Source organism: Myotis brandtii, unplaced genomic scaffold (genome assembly GCF_000412655.1).
Source record: "Myotis brandtii unplaced genomic scaffold, ASM41265v1 scaffold506, whole genome shotgun sequence".
Taxonomy (NCBI): Eukaryota; Metazoa; Chordata; class Mammalia; order Chiroptera; family Vespertilionidae; genus Myotis; species Myotis brandtii.
Genome location: NW_005369287.1, coordinates 1,488,731 through 1,498,299, shown reverse-complemented (window position 1 = coordinate 1,498,299; position 9,569 = coordinate 1,488,731). Strand labels below are relative to the sequence as shown.

The 9,569-nt window shown below is 40.7% G+C and overlaps 1 protein-coding gene across 1 annotated transcript in view; it reads left to right on the top strand.

Moving 5' to 3' along the window:
- Positions 1 to 64: 64 nt before the first annotated feature.
- ARPP21 (cAMP-regulated phosphoprotein, 21kDa) overlaps positions 65 to 9,569 on the top strand; it is a 152,870-nt gene continuing 143,365 nt past the window's right edge. The window contains exon 1 of the mRNA XM_014548377.1: positions 65 to 828. The gene's annotated coding sequence lies outside the window, so the exon portion shown is untranslated. The remainder of the gene's footprint in view (positions 829 to 9,569) is intronic.

Genomic DNA, 9,569 nt, shown 5'->3' with positions numbered 1-9,569 from the left:
GGAGGGCAGAGTCGGCCCAGCGGATGGACAGGCAGACGGCGGAGGAGGCGGAGAGGTAGGGGCTGTGGCACCGAGGGACGGACCAGGGCTGGCTGGCTCCGAGTGGGACTGAGAGTGACGGCGCCACGGACAGGTGCGAGCAGTTAGCTTGAGACAGTGGGGAGGCAGAGGCAGAAAGAAAGGAGAGAGAGAGAGAGAGAGAGAGAGAGAGAGAGCGCATTCGCGCGCTCCTTCCCCTGCAGACACCCTCCTCTGTCAGAGGGAGAGGCTGGGGGGCTCGGAGAGGGGCGCGCACAGAAGATGGCTAGAGGGACCCTGCATGGCTAGTGGGACCAAGAGACGAACAGACAGACCCACTCAGGCACGGACCGCCAGCGAGAGCGGCAGCTCTGAGAACTGAGCGCAGGAAAGCCAGAAACCCGCGCTGTGCTTCCCGGTGGAGCAACAGACAGACAGACGTGGGAAGGGACAGACTGGCAGACAGGAGGTGGGGGCACGTTCACGCCCAGCAGCCACTCCAACAGAGAAGGCGGCGCGCCCCCAGAGCGTGTCCGGAGCAGCAGCCAGCAGCGGGGGTGCGGGGTCGCCAGCTGGAACCACCAGCGTGACCATAGCGGTGGTCGCCACAGCCTTGCCAGGATCGCAGCTGCCAACGCTGTAAAAACCTCCTTTTACCAGCAGTTAAATAAATCGACCAAAAAAAAAAAAGCCAAGCCAAATCAAACAAATCCAGCCAAATCAATCATTGAAAAAACAAACATATTAATAAAAGCCAAAAACTTAATCAAGGCACCAAGACGCTGGGGGGATATCCACTGTGCGGTCAAGGTAATAACCAAGGTCTTCCACGTGAACATCGCATGCCTTTTGTGTGTGTTTTCTCTTCCTTCCGGCCATATGTCTGTGCTGTTCTTTATAATTGTTCGTAGTCTGTATTTCTCCTTCATGTTTGTGTTTGTAGAAAGCTGTTGTTACATATGTATTGTGTTGTGTTTGTCAAAGGAGGGGTTTAAACTCCCTCTCCCCCAAATGAGACAGAATTGGAAAGCTGGGAGAGGACTGAAAAGGGCAATTGTTTCATCAGAGAAGTCTACAGTGATTTATGCAGATTTCAAGGTAGAAAGTTTGCAAGGTTCTGATTGCATTCGAAAGAGCTATGCTCCGGGTACAAAGTTGTCATCTGTTTGTTGTACTCGCAGGACTCGGGCCCTGGCTCCCAAGAGGTGGAGGGGGAAACTAGATGTTTACTTTGTTTTTACATGTTTGAAGTCTGTGTTTCATGGCCAACGCCAAATTTGATGTCTTCTGTGGCAGGCTGTAGATTTAGTGATAGAATTGAATGGAATGAGACAGGTGTTTAGGAAGTTTCTTCGGACGAGAAATTGACTCAATGTTGATGCATAGACATAGAGCTGGAGAGGATGTGGTTGCTGTTAGCTTCTCAGGTTCAGTACTTGGTCACCTCCTGACCATACAGGATAAGGACAGAGTCCAAGCCTAAAAGGAAAAAAAAAACAAAACAAAGAGGGAACTGCAAGTTATAGCGACGGGGAGCTCGTAAGCACAGCGCAAGGCTGGTAGATAGTCACTTTCAGGAGACTGTGTTTAGGATGCAGATAGCCACTGGATTTGGTATTTTTTAAGTCTGTTGGCATGACACTTCAGCCTCTCTAAACAAGCCTAGCGTTCTCCAAAGTTGAAATGAATCTGTACAAGATTCTGCTCAAACACTGACAGAATCCCAAGGATTCCTGCCTCCTCCTCACCCACTTTGGAGATCAAAATCGCTAGGATTGTTTTAAGAAAGCGGAGACATGGAGATGACAGGACAATATCTTTTCATACGGTAAAAGTTAGGAGACCTTTGCCACACACTTTAAAACAAATGCACCTGCTCCTTTGATCCTCTGTGTCTGTGTCACCACAAGCCCTGCGTGTCTTCATAGGATCGTAGTCAGTGTCATTTTCACAAAAGGCAGTCGTTTGGAAGCCGAGAGCTCTAGCTATGTTTTGTTCAAATAGCCGAGTTAACCACTGTCTTGGCAATAACTGCTTCTGCTGCATTGCTAACGGGGATCGCGTGCACTCTTTTCGGGTTTATATGGATGTGTAAGGTACGTATCTGTGTTTGAACCTTTATTTCCTTTCGTATCATTTTTCCACTTCAACTCCCAGAATATTATACAATTTTCTTGAAGGGGTACACTTCCTTGTCACAAGAGCTACAAAAGGCTAACCTATGACTGTCCTTGCTTATCAATGTGATGAACTGCTTTAAAAGAGTTGGGTTTGATTGTTTTAAAATAATTTGTTTTTTAATTTTCAAGACTTTTTGACTGCTGTGCAGATATGTCTTAATTTACCCTGTCGGGACATGACTTAAATTATTTCATAAATCCTATGGAGTTGCTGTAGGTAAACGCCTGTCTAACAGAATACCTTGTTTAGGTGAGTCATTGTTAAAGAAACTTACACAGCTCCAGAAATTGACTTGCAGCTTCCCAGTGACTTAATCCCACTACACGCTGATGTCTTTGGCATTGCTCAGCTCAGACTGAGTAGGGTTTGTGTGTGCTATTAGATTTGCAAATTGCTGATCTCCCAGTGACTTTCCCTCCCAGATCCCAGCTGAGTAGAGTTACCCTGAGAACTATGGCATTAGCCCTGTCGGAGCATGCTCCGGTGGGGAGTTCTGTGCAGTCTATTTTTAATGCTATTTAATGAAGGAGCAAGCGCCTCACCCAGCAATAAGAGAAGCATGATGGAACAGAGCAGTGCGTGGTTATGGATACTGGAGACGGATCTCTGCAAAGGTACAGACTGGCTGCTGGATATGGTAATTGTAATCAGTTCTAATATATTGCACTAACAGAAATCAATTAGTTTTCGTGAATAGTTTGATATGTCTTCATAAACCTCTTCAGTGATTCTTAGAAAGAAGACTCAATGATTGGAGTGCCTTAAAACTTAAGGGAGATGCTAACCAGGGAGTTCCTGCTTGAATACTATTTTTAATACAAGCTGTCAGGTTCTTGGGTGGCGAGAAGTGCAGAAATAATAGCAGATTCCTATCATGTTGTTCTGGTGAAGGGTTTGGAGCTTGCAAAATATTTTGGGCATAAAGTAAATAACATCCTCCTAAGATATTATGATAACTTGAAGCTCTACCTTGTGAATTTTTTTTTCCATTTTCTTTTGTAAAGTTGGAGGCTAGGTTCAGAATTGTGTCAACGGAGTGAAGCAGGAAGTTTTGATTGAACTTGATAGAATGTTTGAGTTGTTCTCTCTCCTTACTTTGAAATAAGCACAATAGATTATCTTACTGAAGGTTAACTACTTTAAAAATGTAGATTGAAAAGATGGCACTGATCATTTTGGAGTGCAATAATGAGGGGGGAGTATCTTAATATTATCGTGCGTGAAACATAAGAAGCCATCTGTCTGCAGTGTTTGTATGTATGCAGAACACTTGTCTTCAGATAGAAAGTGAGAATGTTCACTCAGAAAGGTCTGTGTTGTTCATTTTCATATTAATGACATACTATGACCAGGTTATTTCTTTGTTCAGAGCAAAGCTAATGAGACAAATGCCTCGGTGGTTTTAAAACTTAATAAATATAAAAGAACGTGATGTTTTATTAAGTGAGAAAGTGAGCCACATTGTCATTAAACAAAGCTATTAGAGCGATGTACAACGTTGTTCTGGATTTGGCCAATTTTTATGAAAAACAAGAAAGCAAAATCCCTAAGGGAAATACATCGCGAGGAGTTAAGTGTAATGTGTTGTTGTTATTGTTTGCGTTTTGCACTCTGGACTTCCAGATATTTTTTTGCACTCTGTACCCTCGCTCTGATATTTTCCTTAGTGACCATGCTGTTCGGACCACAGTGCCGCTATCTTTCTTAAGATTCTCAAGTCAGTGGGCATTCTCATCTGAATTCAATGTGTATTTTGTCTGTGAACGAGATAATGATAAGCTACATGAGCAGAGTGTGGAATGAGTCAGCCACTGAAGACACAATACCCAAGGTAGCCAGAAGTGAATATGATGGAGAAACCTCATTCGTATGGGGAGGCAGTTGGAAGTTCAAAAGGTTGGAAATTGCAAATGAGCCATTTGTGTAAGTTAGTTTAATTCAGATCTGCTTTCTGACAAGGTTGGTTAGGCAAGAATATGGGGCTGAAAAGTGATGTCGACACTGAAAGCTATTGCTTCCCATGGTAAGTACTGGCCCGTTCTCACCGGTACCACAAGGTGGTAGCGTGTTTAGACATTTGTGAATCTCTAATCAGAAAAAATAACCGGCTTCCTTCAAAATGCATGATGTCGCCTGGAAAGTTCTGAACATATTTCAAGTCAGTGATGACGAACTTCTAACCTATACCCTTCCTCTCTTTAGACAAAGGGTTTCATTTTTTTAGGAAATCTGTGGTTCCAGAGTTCTCTTCATTTCTGCTGATTTTGCTTTCTTTTATTTTTCATTCTAACATTTAAAGTTAAGTATGATAGATGATTTCCAGCCGTGACCTAAGTGAATGCTGAAGGACTTTTGAAGGTAGAAAAGTATACTAGTGAGATGTATCTGTGACTAGATTTGTTTTTCTTAGGCTATCTTGGCTTCTAAGTGTTAGTTTCCTTTAAGGAGTATTTATGGCAAGTTCTAATAAATTGATATTTTTCAGTGACTCGGAGTCTTATAATTTAAATTGATTTTGCTCATTTTGGATTAAACTGACCCTGGATGTTCAAAGTATTTACCACTTGAATTTACATCACAACCATTTCATTTATGTGGGGATTAGATATGGACTGAGATATAAAGTATTAAATTGTATACATTAATATCATATGCTTGATAAAGAATAATGTGCTTTTTATTGTTTGGCAACATTGTTATCTGTGGTCTCAAAATCTTCTGGTGATATTTTATTAAGGCATAAAACGTCCATATCGCATTTTGAATGGACCTCTTTCTAAAATTACTGGGGCATATCTGTGCCCTGGGAAATAGCTATGCAGGTAAACCAAAAAGTGAGTTGAATATTTATTTGGAGCAATCGAAAGGAAATTGGAAAACAAAAGGTTTGACTAGAATACACCAAATTGACTCTCTACCTGGAAATTGAATTCTTGGCTTTATGTCACGCTCTCCTGTTCTAGCTGCCAGCACAGATCTTAATATTGCCAGAAAAAATGAATGTTAATCACTGTCCATGGCCACAGAAAAAGCAGTGTTTTAAATTCCTCTCCATATTCCCCCAAGGAAGTTTCTTCCTGCAGTTTGTCATAAGCTCCGCTCAATATGCATGACAATGCCACAGGTTACATAAGATTTTTTGTAAGTTCAATAATCAGGTGATATCTATTAGCATAAAATTACAATTGCGACTTCCTAAAATGCCAAAGATTGCGTCCAAAGTTGTCTCATTCAAGGTACACTCTCATAATTATTTTTCAGTCATAAATTTATACATTTTTAAAAGGAATTTACAATCATTCATTTTAACTAGCAACAGAAAATCATTGAATTTTCTCCAGGTAAAGGGGACAGGAGGATCTACTAATAAATGTCCCTTTGAAAATCAAGCCTCCTATCACAGTCTCACATTTCAAACTACTTCAAAATTATACAGCAGTTCTTACATTAGAAATTCGTTGTGATTAACACAGAGACTATTAAGATTTTGTTAACATCACTTCCCTAAATAATAGCATTGGTTTTAGGATAAATAAAATATGGTTTTAATTGAAAGGAAGGATTGAAGATTTTTAACAGAAAAACAATTACGTCACTTCTTATTTCACATCTTTTGGCAAATTTGGTAGAGATGTACTTGGCATGCTATGGTCAATGTTTCTACACAGAATTGCGTAACGGAATATGCAGGTGTGTTTTTTTCTACAGGTTTTTTCATTGAGACATATTCACGAAGAACACCTACCTAGATAAACCCAGTAATCAATCCCTGATACTCACCCAAGCTAAGAAATAAGTTTTTGTGATAGGAACATCCCTCTGATTCGTCCCTGTGATAGGAACCCAGGGACTAATCAAGCAGACTGAGTACTGGGATTCCTAACAACGGATATGCATTCTCTTACATTTGCATTATTGTTGGTTGCTTCTTTATTACACACTCAATACTTGAGATAAGAATAAGGGCCATCTATAAGGAAATGGAAATCAGAGGAATGGTGCTCACACATTTAGCAGATTTTCTTTTAATTACCAAGATACAACACTCACTTTAGAACGTTCTAGTCCATAGAATCATACCTTAAAGGGGAAAAAAAAAATGCATGTGGACATATTTGCATCTGGTCGAAATTGAGAATCAACACCAACAATCGAGGCAAAACATTTCAAGATCATCAGAGAACAGGATGGAACATTGATTTCTAAAAGTCTGATGGTTATCCCTTGATAAGTAAATCAGTAGGCCCAGCTCTTACCTAATTGTTTAGGCATTTGAGCTGCTTTCCGGTGATCTCATCACTATTAGAGAGATCTAGAGAAATCAAGCCCGGGGTTAGCAGAGAGTGAAGGAAGGGCTTCGGAACTCACTGCAATCAGGGACTAGCTATGATTGCGTAACTTTTATTTGCTGCTAAACTCAATAAGGAAAGAAGAAGCTCTTAAATTGTCTTTGCAACTTTTACCAAAAGTTATGTAAAAACATTTCTAAAACCACAAGCTAAAATCCTCCCATGAAGCGCCTAATGTTTATTGATGAGAAAATACCTGTACTCTGCATTGGCATGTTTTTCATAGCACTTTGCTGATTAATATGCATGTAAGTTTGGTAGAAATCCCAGCATTGCTGGCATTTGACTTAATGTAATCATCAAAAAGCTGTTGGACAGAAAATGGGTAGATTCCATATGAGGATGTGACAGAACCAAGATTTCTGCAGCATTTGCAAGCTTCGAATACGCATTGCTTCTTCAAAACACTATCTTTTTAAAAATGAGAGTATTAAAAACAAAGCTTTTAATTGCAAATATGGCACTTTACTTTCTTTTTTCTTTTTTTTTGGAGAAAGAAGATTAAGGTTTATCGTCAAATGATGGCTCTTTAAGCCAGTGTAGCACATCGTTGTGTTAAAATTGCTGTTGAATTCTGCCAAATTAATTAATTCTCAGGACCTTGCAGCCATATCTATGATCCTATTTATTTTTTCTGGCTTATGAGAACAATTGCGTGAACACTTTTAAATACATAGTTTTATATTTGTTTATTTTAAGTTTAATTAGATAGGCTGGTGTCGTCAGAATTTTAGGAAATGATCAAACATCTGCCATTGCATTAATGATGAATTCAAAGATCCCACTTCAAACAACTAGCTGGTATTAATGATTCTTCCCTTTTTTTCCACTCTGGTGCTGATTTAACTTTGGTCACAGCACGTATTTCCTTTGTGAAGATTAAAATCTTACTGCAACCTTGAAATTTCCACATAATCACTAACAGAATTCTGGAAGAATTCGATCCTAGAGCCTGCCGTCATGTGGCGTGTACGTGCTGTTGCTATCTGCTTAAACACAATTAAGTACTCTAGCAATGGGAAGCTTTCATCCTTAATTACTATTATCATTGTTGTCTTCACCGGAAGTATGGATGGTGCTGTTGCTATCTGCTTAAACACAATTAAGTACTCTAACAATGGGAAGCTTTCATCCTTTATTATTATCATTGTTGTCTTCACCCGGAACTATGGATGGCAGTGGGTTTTTTGTGTGTGTGTGTGTGTTTTGTTTTTTCTCCCAGCATCGAGGTGAGAGAGCACACCTAGTAAAATGTGACAAAGTTGATACGTTTGAAAATATATATATTTTCTAGGGTAAGGATGCAAATATCCCATCAAGAGGGATATTGTTTTATCACAAATTAATTAATTGTCAGGACCTTGCAGCCATATCTATGATTCTATTTATTTTTTCCAGCTTATGAGAACGATGATTGTCATGTCTGCATCATTTGTCAGATATGACGTAGGAAGCTAAGATAGGTTGAACTCAGTGGAACTTCCGATCAAAAGTCAGGTTAAAACTAACAGAGAGGTAGACCAAAGGTATGCTCGGAGCTTAGCTGAGGAGGAGCAGGCCACTGCTGTGTGTGATGAAGGAAGGCTTTCCTGCAGACGCAGGGGCTTCCATGAGATTTTGCAGGTTGTAAAAACGTGCAAAATTTGGATTGAGAGTAAAGGTCTGGAGACATAAGGCCTCTATAGGGTGGTGTATCCAGATCTCACCTCCCCAAAACTTACCTTCATGAATATGCAATGTACCTCCCGAACCAGCCATCCTGGTGTTTGGCTTCTGAGTCTGAATAACTAATACTGTGACTGTGGCCAAGACTCTAAACCTCTCTGTGCTTCACAGGTTCAGCAGGTTAAATTGGGTAGCAGCACCAGTTCATTCTGAACAAATTACTAGTTACGCGACTTGAGCAATTTCGTTAATTCCTCGTGGCATCAACGTTCTCCCAAAATTAAAGGCCTCCCTTGTAGGATTGAAGCAGAAACAAAGTACCCGGCACATAGGTATTATTCAGTATAAAGAAACGATTATCTTTTCATCTGAAAAACTTTAGAGAGATTTAACCTCATTACATTAAGGAGACAAACCTCCCTTTACGAATTCTTTTTAATTTTTAAAGATCTTTTAGTAATTTAGTGTTCTTCTGTTTCCACCCCATAAAAATCTGGATGGTTATAATGGGAGACTGGCTTTACTCTTTCTGTGCCTATGAAATATCAAAGGCCACGCCAATGTAGCAGCTCATCTGGGAGGTGTGCGTTGTATAGGAATCAGGGTGCTTAAGAAGGCCATTATCTCCCGTCAGTCTCTCAGGGAGGGGATGACCCTGCCAGATTTGTCTAAATACTGAACATATTAAGTATATGACTTCTCCAACACATTTTACTTGTGAATGCCTGCCATCTAACAGGGGAGGCTGAAGAACCAACTAGAAAGGGGCTGGCACGGACCCATGGAGGAATAATGTTAAATCCTGCCCTACTGGGTGACAGCCAGCAGCAGCAGCTTTGGAGGGGAGGGGAGATGGAGGCAGTTTTCAGTGCCCTCCAAGCCCTGAAAGCAAGGGGAACTGTGGGCTTGCGGGGCACCCTGCCTGGTACCCCCACAGCAGGCTCTCACTTCCTGTCGCTAAACACCCAGTGAGCTGCTTGGACTGGGAGATGATCTGGCCTCTGATCCTGAATTATCTGCACTTAGTTTTGCTGAAGTGAGTCACTTCTACACCTGTGTGCGAATGGCCAGAGGATGGGGAAACGTCTCTCAGAATTGGGGTTTAATCAGTTGGTTCCTCCACCAGGACATGGAGAACCACAATGAGTGTTCAGCACAGCAGGAGGTGAGTCCTGCCAAGCAGTAAATTCATCATCAGCTAATTGCACTTCATTTTTAAATTATAATTTGAAGATCAGCCATTCTTAGGGATGGCACAATCAGAAAGTTTTCCAATGAAACTTCTCTGAAGGTACCTGAGAATAAATTTATAAATTGATAACCTTTGGTTTCTAATATTGGCTGGAAAAAAAAAGG